Consider the following 13,714-nt stretch of genomic DNA (forward strand, 5'->3'; position numbering starts at 1 on the left):
AAATCATAATATTTTAGAGCTTGCTTGTATAATTTGATTAAACTTCATTGACTCAAGAAGACTTTAATGCCCCCATTTAACGTAGAGTATGAAAACTTGTCCTAATGGGGATATTTCTTTTGAAAGGCAGCTTGAGTTTCCCACTATGGTCTCAGTTCTTAATGTTTTGATTTGAATTTTCATGAAAATTTTTATTTTCATGGAGCCCCATTTATTTAAAGCATGACTTCATGTTTTTTCAAGTTCTGAACCTATCGTCCTGTTTTAATTTGTACGTCTGGACCATGTAATATCTTTATGGTACTCAAAGTCCCTTGGGGTTGGGGGGGAGGATGCAGTTAAGAGGCATTATCAATACAAGTTAATCCGGGATGTCTGCTCTCATTTTTCAGGTTTTCATGTTTAAGTCAATAACTACTTTGACATATAGATCTGACTTTTTCTCTAGCAGCAATTTGCATTTCTGTTCTCATAAAGCCTTTCTTATTCCTTTGTGGTTATTCGTGTTTCTAATGAGTAATAAAGGAGCTGTCAACATTGATGTGAACCAAGAGGTAACACACTAAGGGGTTGTTGTACAGTTAGAAGTATGAGCTACTAAAATTCCCCATGCAGTTTTAATCAAAACCCACCTTTACTGTTTCATTATATCCATATTTTTTACATTAAAAAATAAAAGAAGAAAGGAGGGAAAGTAGGAAGGAGGGAGGGATGGAGATAAAGAAGGAAGGAAGGAGGGAGAGACAGAGGGAGAAGGAAGGAAGGAAGGAAGGAAGGAAGGAAGGAAGGAAGGAAGGAAGGGAGGGAGGGCAGGTGGGCAGGAAAGGAGGAAGGGAAGGGAAGGGAAGGGAAAGGAAGGAAAGGAAAGGAAGTAGCAGGTGCTTTTGAAGTTAGGTAATGATACATCGATCTTGTGTTTTCTTCTTCAGGAGTGGTACAGTCATCTACAGGTCATCTGTCAGAATATAATTAGAAAATCTCAACCCTGGGACTTCATATTTGGTCCTATTCCCTAGTAGACATGTCTACTCCTGATGAGGAGTCCCAACTTGGTAGTAGCTCTGTAAGCTAAACAAATATCTGCCAAAACATTAGGCAGATGGTTATCAAATGATTTTCACATTCCCTATATGAAGATCACTGTGCCCTGCTGATGACAGGATTACATAGGGACTAAAACAAATTAACTGGAAACAGGGAGGAGAAGGGGGAGAATCCTATTAGTTTGGACCACACATGTGGTTAAATAAAAGCAGGAACAATCATAGCACTGGGTTTTATTTAGATCAGTATGTGCTTTCTCAAAGGGATTGAAAGTATTTGGAATGTGATTTGTCTTTTTCCACTTTGATTGCTTTGTAGCATGGTGCCTGTTAAAAAACCTCATGGGTGTATAAGCCCACCACAGTGTGGCATTCACTTTAGAACTCTCAGTGAGGTGGGTTCCCTCCCTGATCTCAGAATCTTGTTCAGGGTATCCTTTGCGTGTAAAAGACACTTGGTCTTCTCTGACTATCCCTGCTCAAAGACAGGATAACTGAAATGACTCCTAGCAAGGATAAAAACAGACATGATCCAGTGTGTGTATTGTATAACAAACATTGGCAGGTTTCTCATTCTGTGTTTAACTTTGACATGAAGCTAGTCTGTCATGTTTGAAGATCAAATGAGATTTCTGCCAACCCACTACTAGATAGGGAGGATTTATCTGTAACCACACTATGATGTTCCCTTAATACTTTTCAAAAATACAAGTGCTTACATCCTAATAGGTTTTTAGCTTAAGATCTAATCATCTACTCTTGAATTAAGATGCTTGAATGAAGCCAACTCATTTGGAACTAAGCACTTTAATGTCAACAGAGACATATGGTATGGAGACGGAATTACAAAGGCTCTCTTCTGAGGCATCCATTAAGAAAACAAGACTAAGAACATAGCATCATTATTAGTTTACTCATTTATTTCTTAGTAAATCATTGAGAGTAATATTGTCTTATGAAAGTAGAAATGGTCTAAAAAGCACATGTTAGGGATAGGGTACATTCCCATTTGAAACGGTGACATTATTTCCTTGCTCCATAATTACTGCCCACTTCTTCTGCAAATAGCAGTAAATTTTTGTAACAAAAGAAAATACAATATAGGCCAGGTGCGGTGGCTCACACCTGTAAACCCAGCCCTTTGGAAGTCTGAGGCTGGTGGATCACGGAGTCAGGAGATCGAGACCACCCTGGCCAACATGGTGAAACCCCGTCTCTACTAAAAATACAAAAATTAGCTGGGCATGGTGGGCACCTGTAGTCCCAGCTACTCAGGAGGCTGAGGCAGGAGAATTGCTTGAACCCAAGAGGCAGTGAGCTGAGATCACGCCACTGCACTCCAGCCTGGTGACAGGGCAAGACTCCATCTCAAAAACAAAACAAACAAACAAAAAAAAAACAAACAAAAAAACCCCAGTATATATTACACATAACATATTGTACAAACATATAGGTAGTGTAAATATGAAGACTCACATGTTGCCATTTGTAGGAAAGTACATTCCAGTCCAGATACAAGTTGTCATTTAGGTCTCCTCAAAATCAATAAAATTGTCAATACAATAATGTAATTGTAAAGTTAGCCCTGACTTGTCAAATGAGGAAAATATATTAACAAGGAATTGTGGAACATTGAGCCTCTGAGAAGATGATGTTGTTATTTAGCTGCAGACAATCTGCAAAATAGAAGTGTGCTACTTCTGCTCATCTTGGCCAAATTAATACGTCCAAGAGGTTTGAATGACATCAAGTTATTCAAAGCATTTGACCAGGAGGTCTCTCTTGCCTAGTTAATTTTTGTTAACTCTCAAATATTTCTTAGTGGTAGTGAAAACAGTGTCTTTTAAGCCACCTAGACTATGTTCACTTACCTATTTTATGTTTTCTTACCATTTTCTCTTACTCTTTTGAAGCATTTGTCACAACTGGGTTATTATTTGGCTAATGTTTTCATTTTCTGCTGTTTGTAAGCTCTGTAACATCAGTTCTATATTTGCCTTTTCCCCCACTTTATTGCTATGGTAATTGTTCTATTTGTTAAAAATATTCTGTACCTTTCACTACAGAATCCCTCCCTACCAGAATGTTATATTTCCAGTCCCAAAGCTTAGTCACATGCCTTGTTTTGACCAATAAAATATAAGTGGAATTGACATGTGTCATTCTGAGCAGAAGCTTTAAAGATTTTCATATGGTCTCCCTATTGCTCTGTCCCTATGCCAAGACACCAGCATATCCCAGATAGGCTGCTCCTTGAACCTGGAATGAATTGAATTCTGAAATGAAGATTTAAAGCAGAATCAAAGCTGAGTGGGAATAGCATGTAATATGAGCAAACAATAAACCTTTATGGTTGCAAGCCCCCATGATTGGGGGTTATTTGTTACTGTTGCTTAATTTGACTGAGACAAATATTTGATGACTGTCAGGATGCCTGGCACAAGGAAGGCCTGCAATACATATTTGGTGACAGATTGAATGAATTAATGGAGATATGTAATGGAGACACACAGGAATTTACGGCATATGCAGGGACAAAGTAATAAAAATCTGAGTAGGTATCATTATTTCAACCACAGAAATTTAGGGTTTAATGTAATAAACATGTAATTATCTGCTTTTAAAACCTAAGCCACTCAAGTTAAATATGTGTGATGTAACAAAAGTCATGCATTATTCAGTATTAACTAGTGAGGTAGAGCAGTGATTCATGGAAGGGAGGGAAAAGTGTTATGTCACAATAGCCAGGTGAGAGTTCACTTGAGGATGTGAACTGGATGAACAAGTGGATTTATCAAGGCTTTTAGTTAGTGGAGGGGTGACAGGAGGACATGGCAGATTTCTAAAAGGAGAAAGATGAAAACAAAATGTGTGGATTAGGGAAACTCATGGATATGATTTAATGAAGATGATGTTTAGGCAGATTAGTCAGGTGGCAGACTGCAGAATGAATGGATTAGAGAAGAGAACTGAGAGGCTAGAAACAGTTAAGAAGCTACTTCAGAAAATGTACCATCAAGAAAAGGGCAATGAACTCTCGGGTAAGCTATACATTCAAAGTGACCTTAACAAAAGTATAAATAAGATTATCATTAGTTTTCAGGGAACTAGACTAGAAAATTCTAAATTCACTTGGAAAAATTTTTTAAAAAGGAATATTCTAAAAAAGAATTATGAGATCTTAAAACATAGAATCTAAATAATTAATACAACAATTTGAATGGACAGGCAGATCAATGGGAGAGTTTTGAAAATAGAAAAAACATATACAAGTTCATCTGGAAAATGAGTATCAAGAGGTATCATTAATAGTCAGTGGGAAAAGATGAATAATTCAGTTGGATTGGCGTGTACAAAAACAACAAATTGGATCTGACCTCATATATTGCAGAATAAATTTCAAATAAATCAAAGCATTGAATGTACTAGATTTGATCATAATACCATTTCCATAGGTCAAAAATTATCAAATATTGGTGATTTTATATGATTCCCCTAATAAAAACCGAAGTTACAAAAGTACTTGGAGTAACTACTTGGCTTTTTTTTTTTTTAATCATTTAAGGCATGAAAGTTAAAATCACTTGGCTTTTGAAAATATTCTTATGTTGGGAAAGACTTTTAAAACTATGACACAGAATCCAAAGGCCTATAGCATAAAAGATGGTTAAATTCAACTACTTAATAATAAAGTTTTTCTGGAAGGCAAAAATCACCATAAACAAAGTAAAAAGACAAAGGACAAACCTGCAAAAATGTTTTCAACTTATATAGACGTATAATTAATTTCTCTAATATCTAAAGAACTTCTACAAATCAATGCACAAAAAGTCAATAACGCACTAGGAAAATTAAAAGAAAATATCAACACATAGTTCAAAGGACAAAGTGCTAATTGGCTCTTATTCATATGAAAGGATGCTCAGCCTCACTCATAACATGCAGCCTCACTCATTTAATTTGAAAATTCAAATTAAAATTAAACTAAGATAAAATTGTTTCAGCTATTAGACTGCAGAGATCCCAGAGTTTGATAGCACATTATGTTGGCAAACGGAAGCACTTCCAGTAGGGGTATAAATTGCTACGTTTTCTATAGGGGACAATTTGCCCATATCAGTCAAAAGCACTGAAGAACATACTCTGACCCAGCCATCCCATTTTGGGAAATTTATCCTATAGATGCATCTGTACATGTGTGAAATGGCAATGGCACCATTATTAATTACAGAATTGTTTGTAAAATCAAAAGTCTTTAAACAACTGGAATACCCAATTTTGGAGGCTGGCTAAATAAATTATAGTGCAGGTCCATGATTGAACAATGTACAACCATAACAATGAATGAGACAATTCTACATACTGACATAAAAAGACATTCAAATAAAATTGTCATGTGAGAAAGAAAAGGCCAAGGGTGATATATATTGTGTGCTACCATTGATCTTAAAAAGGCTAATAGAGAATATATGAGCATATACATTGTTGCAAGTACAGCATTTCTATGGAAAAACATACTAGGAGCTAATAATATTGGTTGTGGGAAGATGAACTGGATAGCCAGGGAACAGGGTGGAAGTTACACTATTCACCATGGAGCCTTTGCACATTTTAAGTTTTGAACCACTTTAATATATTACCTATTTACAAAATTAAATTAAAAAATGATAGTTTAGTTAGAATGAATTCATGACAACACCCTTTGAAAGAGGGCTATTTCTGTTGCAGATAGTTAGATCTTATTTTATTTGAAAAAAGAAAAACACGCACACACACAAATTCTGAACTCAATAATTGACCATCAATCATATTCTATGTAGAGACCAATATGTAGTTACAATAATGAAATTTTAAATAAATTAGTATGCAGATAATCCATTTCCTACATTGAACTTTCTAAAACACAAATTTGATAATGTTTCTCCCCTGCTTTAAATCCTTCCATGACTCCTCATTGCCCTAAGGATAATGAAATCCAAATTCTTTAGTGTAACATACAAGGCCTTCCATTGCCCAGGCCTCTGCTTGTTATTCCAACTTCACTTCTTACTCCTTTCCCTATCTTGTTCCATTTATTCCAAATTCTCTATAGTCTTTAGGACCCAGGCTCCACACTAGACCTTTATGTCTCTGTTTATCTGCAGTTTTTCTTTTGGCTTAGAGGATCGTACCTTCTTTTCCTTTCCTCCGCGCAACCCTCTTGTTCTTCAGTAATTAGGTGTCAAGTCTCCCTGACCCCCAAGGCTGGATAAGCTCAATCTTCTCCACAGTCCCATAGCATCCCACACTGTTCTCTGCAATTGTCTTTACACCACCATTTGGTAACTGATGCTTCATTTTTTTCTCCCTCAGTAGATTGTCAGTTCTTGAGGGAACTGTGAGCTTGGCAGAGCAATCAGCACAGAGTTGATTAAATGTTTATTGAATGAGAACATGAATGAATCAATCCGTTGAAGAAATCCAACTATGAGGTGGCAATGAGAATGGGGGAACACAGGTGACAGGAAGAAATAATCCAAAAGAAAAACAAACAGGACTTGGTGATAGATGTGTCATAGCCAACTAATCGACTTTGTAAAATTCAGCTCAGAATTGATACTCTCTGCCAAGCCTAATCTTACAAATCAGCCTCTATCAGCAGCAGGCAGGAGTCCTTCTGGCTGAAGTCTTTCTTCCACTGTGGAACTACTTGCAAAAATGTGTTGCTTCCCCTTCACATTTCATCAATCAGCTCACCCATTCTGGATATAGTACTAACATAGCACACAGGAAACCAAATGCCATGCTCTGCATTCCAGCTTTGGCACCCCATTCCATCATCTCTTTTATGTATGGTAAGAATCCTGTGAAGTGGGCTGGGTAGTTTAATTCCATCTATTCAACTTATTTTCCAAGTAATAAAGGAGGCGCAGAGATCTCAAATTGTAAACCCTAAGTTGTGGAAACTTTGCCTGGGGCAGTTATTGCACCAGATCTTAAGTGGGTGCTCTAGGATCACTGGAGCAGGTAAAAAGATGTATTCATGGCATTATGGTATCTTCCTGAAGAGTCCAAAGAGCAACCAGGGAATAGCAAAGGCAAGGGGAGAACTGGATTCAGATGGGTCTCGTATACACATGTTATTGATCATTTCTTCTGAGGCATCAAAGGCATTTCCCCTGAAGACACCAAAGGCAGAGGAGACTGATTGGGAACCTCCTGGGCAGAGTGTCCTAACACCGTTTCTTAAATAGAAATGGAACTTTCGCATTCCAGCTCATAAGGTATCCCTAGTTATCTTAATATAGGTGTTTTAAATTATTTGCAAGTCAAATTAGTCGAAACATTTTCATATGCAATCAGTGTTTCAGTCTGATACATAAAATAGATTCTTTGGTTTCTGCTGATCACCCCAGTGTGTTGTGCTGAATCACGGTATGGTGTTCTTCAATCCATCACTGGAGTCTTCCAGAGTGTGAGTAACCAGTAAGAGAAACACAGGCCTATCGAATTCTTATCTTTGGCTCTTAGAGTTCTTAAAGTGACTATCAATTGAGAAAATTTTTTGTACTTAAAAGTGAGGCGTTCCTGACCACAGGGACTATGGGGCCTCTAGGCTCATATAATAGGTGTTCCCCATTTATTAGAAAGTTCTGGGATTCTAGCACAAGGCCATAGCCAATCAGTTTACTGTATTAATTATGCTTTTAGTTATTATCATGGTTTAAAGTTATGCAACAATTCCCAAAGGCAGAGACAATGTCACATTCATTTGTTTCAAAGGCTGATTGTAGTGGTTCCTGTGTGCTGATTATGTGCTTTACAAACGTTACAATGTTAATATTCAGACAATGGTAGAGCTTTCGCAAAACACAGGGAAGCTTGTCCATAATAAGTTTAATTTAATAAAATGTAATAATAAACAACTATAACTTAAACAATTTAAATAATAAATACATAGGAGAATTACAATTCAATTACATAATTAAATCATAAAATAATTAGATTATTTTATTTAATTGAAATAAACTTAATTTAGATTAAAAAACACCTATGGTAATAGCAAGAAAAGCTGCAGCTACCTAGCAATAAATGTCAGAAAATATAAAAGACTTTATGGGCATAATTACTAAAATAAAAGAAGAGTTGGATAAATGGAGAGCTATACTTTATTAGATGGAGAGATTCAGTATGTAAAGATGTTAATTCTTTATAAATAAATTCCTAAAGCCAATACAATTTCAATGAAGATTTAACCAGATTTTTCCTTATATATTTAATAAATATCCTAGGGAAAAAAAGCCATTTCTGTCACCCATCGATGTCAGGATGGTGATGTTGTTAATAGCAAAGGAAATCTCTAATTCCTCCCCTCCTGGCAGAGTGGCATCGTTAAGTGAATTTTCCCCACGTTTTATTAAAATCCGCATTTTCTGGGATGTAAGATGCTATTCAGATCGTTTATGTGACTGAAGTAATTTTATTTTCTCCCTGCTTTTCTAAAAACACAATCTACAATGGGGTCTGAGACTGCTTGTAACATGTAGCATTTTTACAGCTGACAATTCTGAAATCAAGAAAAGAAAATCCACTTTCTCTCCAACCCTACCACTAGTGACTGGCTCTGTCTATGACTCAACAAAATCTGGGAGTAGACAGAAAAGAAAAATGAAAGTAATAAAAATGGAAAAGAGAGAGACCAGGATGATAATCAAACAATGCCTTACGTTTACAAAAAGTTTTCATATGCATTATCTCATTTACGTATAATAAGAAACCTGTGAAGTGGGCGGGGCATTTTAACTGCATCCATTCAGCTTATTTTGCAGGTAACGAAGGAGGTACGGAGACCTCAAATTGTAAACTCAGTGCATGACGTAGATATATTTTATTATCTCTTAGGTAGTGCTGTGTGTGGAAGGAGCCGGGTTTTCATCCGAATCTAGACGGTGCACATTTTCAACAGGGAAAATGTTAGGGAAGGCTTTTTGGTGGTGGTAAGAAGTGGGCTTTGAACAAAAACAGAACCTGAAGTGTTGGAAGAAAAAGGGAGGGTGTTTCTCATAAGAAAAGAGGTATACAGACCTGAAGTTGAGGAGAACAGCTGATGGAGCCTAGCAAGGAAGTGGCCTCAAGAGTGAGAGCTTAGGAGGAAAGGATCACAACAATGATGCCAGGATGGAGGAGGTGGGGTGCTTGGCCGAGACCCCCAGGGCCCCTTGGAGAGCTGTTCTGATGGACCAGAACCCTAAAGATCTCAGTGGGATAGTCAGCATGCTTTGGGACATGATAGACCTTGACTCCTGTCCCACGTTCTTACTTGCTGGCTCAGCGACCTTGTGAAGTTATTTATCTTTTTGTCTCCAGTCCCTCCTGTGAAAGATGCAGTTGTATTTCCCTATAGAACTATTGTGAAGAATGGATGAGTTAATGAATGTGACACAGTACCTGTCATGTGGAATGTACTCAATAGATATTATTATTATATGAACATGGGAGTGGCATGATGACAGGCTACAAGATAAATGAGAACAGTCAGTTAAATTTTAAATAACCCATTAATAATATTGCTTTGTTGGGAAACCAAATAATCTGTCATAAACAAGATGTGCTTTGCAAAGTCTTCACTGTAGAGACATTCATAGGACCATGCAAGATTTGCTCTCATAATGGTTCATATGATCAGAATTGGAATCTTAAAATTACCTTCCACCCCCTTATCCTCATCCCTTCAAAAATGTAAGTGGAAGCATTATCTCTGAGTCGTCCATCCTGGAACCTTCTTAATGTTCTCTTTCCAAAAGAAGAACTGGGAAACGTGATGGAAGCTCTTGGAGTTTCCATTTAGGAAGAAAACAAACAGAAAGAAATCACACAAATTCACACTCAAGTGCTACTCTAAATAGGAAGAGCATATTTCAAAAAATAAACACCCTGTTTGACTAATCAGAAGGAAATCTGCTCTCTGAATTCAAAGGCCTCTACATAGATATTAACAACCTAGAGAGAAGAAAATGGCTCATTAATGATTTATGGAAATTGCTGTCACCATCAACCAAAGCATATTTTGTGATGAATGAAGTGACTTGTTTCACACACACACCACACACACACACACACACACACACCACACACACACACACACACACACACACACACACACGCCCCACCCCCTGCAGCTATGGGCCCTTCTTGGCTGTCATAGTGTGAATCACCACTCGAGGGAGCCCAAGATTCTTTGGTCCTGGGCTAGCTACAGTCACCAGGATGCAATGGAACACGCTGGGAGACACATCCTTCTGCTGCTCCACTGCAGGGTGGACCTTTGGGGCTGAGGCGATTCTTGGTGCAGGGGCCCATCCTGTACACTGTACGATGTTTAGCAGCATCCCTGGACCCTAGACACTAAATGCCAGCAGCAGCAACACTCCCTCTCCCAGTTGTGACAATCAAAATGTGTCCAGACAGTGCCAAATGTCCCCTAGGGTACAAGCCACTGCTCTAATGGAGCTCGTGGAGGTCATGGGCCCCCAAAACTTTGGTCTCCAATAGAAAAGCACGGCAGGACTGAGAGAGAGTTGAGTCACCAGTTATATTTGTCTCACTTTCCTGTGAGCAGCCCGGTGAGAAGCAGAATGCAGGAAGGAATGATCCAGTTCCCTGACGGTCTCGCGGGTGTTCAGAGAGAGCCCGCATCTCAGCCAACCTTTATGAAGAGAGGAAACACTGTCAAGGCCTGTCTGGGATGGTGCAAGCTGAGGCAAGGCTGTTATCTTCAGCAGCTCAAATGATTAGTTAATTATTCATTACTATTTGTCATAAAATCCTGAAGGGCTGCCAAATGGTAGCATGCAGGCAATACTAAGGCAGGGGATGTGTCTTTTCTTATTTTCCATTGAAGATGAGGCTGCTCTGAAAGCACACTCTGCACTGGCACTGGGGATATGCAGATGGAAGGTCTAGGAACACGGCACTCTGGATCGCACCATCCTCTGGGTTCTGCATTTTGCATTCTTCCCTCACACTGCCCGCTCCATTGGCTGCAGAGATCGTGAGGCCAGAGGAAAAAACAAGGGAGGCAGGTGCTTCCAGTCTGAAAACAGTCGGAAGCTAGGAGCTCCTATCTGTCAGCCTTCCCTCCTCCTCCCCATAGTGGTGGAACACAGTCCTACCAGCAAGGGGCCCTCTCTGCCCTTTCTTCTCTCTCCTCTGCCCCTCAAGGTCTGCTTTGTGGTGTCTCCTCCCTCTCTATTCTTCTTTATGTCTGCCTTTGATATTCATTTTAACCAGATACAAATATGTGGGTTATGGCGGGGGAGCTGGGGCTGAGGAGACTGGAGACACAGTGCAATTTGCCCCAGGTTTTAAAAACACCCGAAGCTTTTAGCCCCACTGAAAGAAAACCAGACAGGCTGACCTCTATTTGCCTGAAAAAGAGCCAAGGCTGAGGTTAGGAAGTTAAAATCTAGAGTCCCAAAGATTCACCATTCCAGGACCACAGCTGAGGTTTCACTGCTATGGTGTGCAAGAGGAGGCTGTGGGATCCTGGCATGCCAGGGCAAGAGGGCAGGAGAATCAGCAAAAGTCAGGCTTCACTCTGATGAGAGAGACTTCTAGGTTTCCCTTTGAGGTGTTGGGTGGTTGGGGAATAGTGACTGTTTCCTTGACAACTGTCATTTAGAATCCAAATAGAGTTCATCATTTGATGAGTTCAGGGCACCACAGGCTGTCCTGATGTGAAGAAAAGGCTATTCCATGCTAACGGGAACCGGCTTCACTTTTCTCCTTGATCTCCACCCCACCAGAGTCACTGAGAGCTGTTCCTCTTCCCAGCACAGCCAGCACACAGGGGCTGGCCAGGTCACGAGTTGATCCAGGCACATCAGCAAGGTTATTAAGAAGCCTGTAAAATTTGGGGATGCATGAGTGGGTGAGACACTGATTAGAGAAGCCAAGGAGAGGATGGAAGAGGATGAAAATAGGCTTAGGGCTGCCAACTAAGCCACCTGTGACTGCTGGTCTCATTAACAGCTCTTACTGGGGTGAGGGGATATCCTTTGTCCTGGTGCTATAGGGTTTTATAAACTGTCTATTCATTCAATATTTATTATTTATTCAATCGATTGGCATTCATTCAATATGTATTTATTCATTCAATATTGATTTACTCATTTAATAAATATTTATTGATTTGATGTTCATTCAATAAATACTTATCAAACACCTACCATAGGCCAGGCTCTGTTTCAGGTGCTTGAGCTACATTAGAAAAGAAAACTAAGATCTGTGTCTGGGGAGCCACTGCAGGAGGTCAAACACCTTACATTTGATTTGATCCTCACAGTAAACATATATGGAGGGCACTGTTGTCCCCATTTTACAGATGCAAAAACTAAGGCTGAGTGAGATTTAATAACAATGTAGGTATTAAATGGTGGAAATGATCAAGCCCTGGTCTGTGCAATTCCAAGTCTGTGTTTCTTTTCAAATATGACTTTAATCCTGTGGAGATGTCACTTTACCCAAGGAAGAGAAATCAGCTTTGCATTAGGTATTCGTTAGTCTGTTTCTCCGGAATTTATGTGCAGAAATTATCCCCATAGGGGAACAAACCAACTTACACACAAAGTGCCAAATGTAGAAAACCAACTGATTTGGCAAGGCCACTCAACAAGGATGTATGTTTGCTACGAAGCATGATGTCATCAGATCTTGGTTGTATAAGAGTATTTAGCAAGACTTTAAGAAGAGCGAATGAATATAGAGCTTTCAAGAAGGACGTATCAAACTTACGGTAAAGGTAACCAATGCAGACAAAATGCTTGTAAAGTGCTAATTAAGGTACACCTCTTTGCCAGTAAGATAAGGTGAAGAGATGATATGATCTAAGGCATTCAGGGCAACGAAGGGGGTCATTTCCAACATTTAGCGTAACATAAACACAAAAAATGCCCACTTATTAATGAATAGAGATGCATTCTTTGTTAGCTGGTACCCAGGTCGGGTAGAGGGGTGAGAGTGGGTATTCGATTTGGTTTGGAGGCTTTAATTTTCTTGTACTGTTTCTGAGTGTGTAAAAATTGCTGCCCAAAGCAGCTCTAATTTGCTTCTCTTTCAGCTTTTCTCAGGAAAAGTTTGGAACATGAGATGAAAGTCTCCACTCGAATAAGATGCTGGCAGGAACTGGATAGGAGACTGGTGGAGATACAGTGGATGTTTATGAAGAAGGATCTGTCACTTGTGAGGCATTGTGCATGCTACGTGTTCTACATACATATTTTGTTAAATTCCAAAACAATGTCAAGAGGTAGAAATGATCACACTCACTGATAGGTGAGGGAACTAAGACTCTCACAAGTAAATTGCCCGGATCTCACAGATGGAAAGGTACGGAACCACATCCTCCTTCTCTATTGCTTCTCAAGGAAATCACAGGCTCTTTTCACTACAGATATTCATGTTTTAGTGTTAGTCACTCTGATGAAATAGGTAGGAAGTAATTCCTACAAGTGTGGGGAGTTCAGCTCACATAAAGTCTCTCTCTTAAACCCGAAGTTAAGATGGGACCACCACTTGGAATAAAAATAACTCCAGAAATACTGGTGACTTCTCATTCTCATATCCTCTTTCCTCCCTCATTCTAATCCTAACCAAGGGTTCCACACTGACATATCCAGGTATCATAAGTGGGT

At 39.1% G+C, this 13,714-nt stretch overlaps 1 long non-coding RNA gene across 1 annotated transcript; it reads left to right on the forward strand.

The window, feature by feature from the left end:
• The first annotated feature begins 2,415 nt into the window (after positions 1 to 2,415).
• On the forward strand, positions 2,416 to 13,621 carry LOC110741419. The gene is made up of 2 exons (XR_002517588.2): positions 2,416 to 4,084; positions 13,141 to 13,621. It is a non-coding gene; the product is annotated as an uncharacterized LOC110741419 (long non-coding RNA).
• The last annotated feature ends 93 nt before the right edge of the window (positions 13,622 to 13,714 follow it).

This window comes from Papio anubis, chromosome 13 (genome assembly GCF_008728515.1).
Source record: "Papio anubis isolate 15944 chromosome 13, Panubis1.0, whole genome shotgun sequence".
Classification (NCBI taxonomy): domain Eukaryota; kingdom Metazoa; phylum Chordata; class Mammalia; order Primates; family Cercopithecidae; genus Papio; species Papio anubis.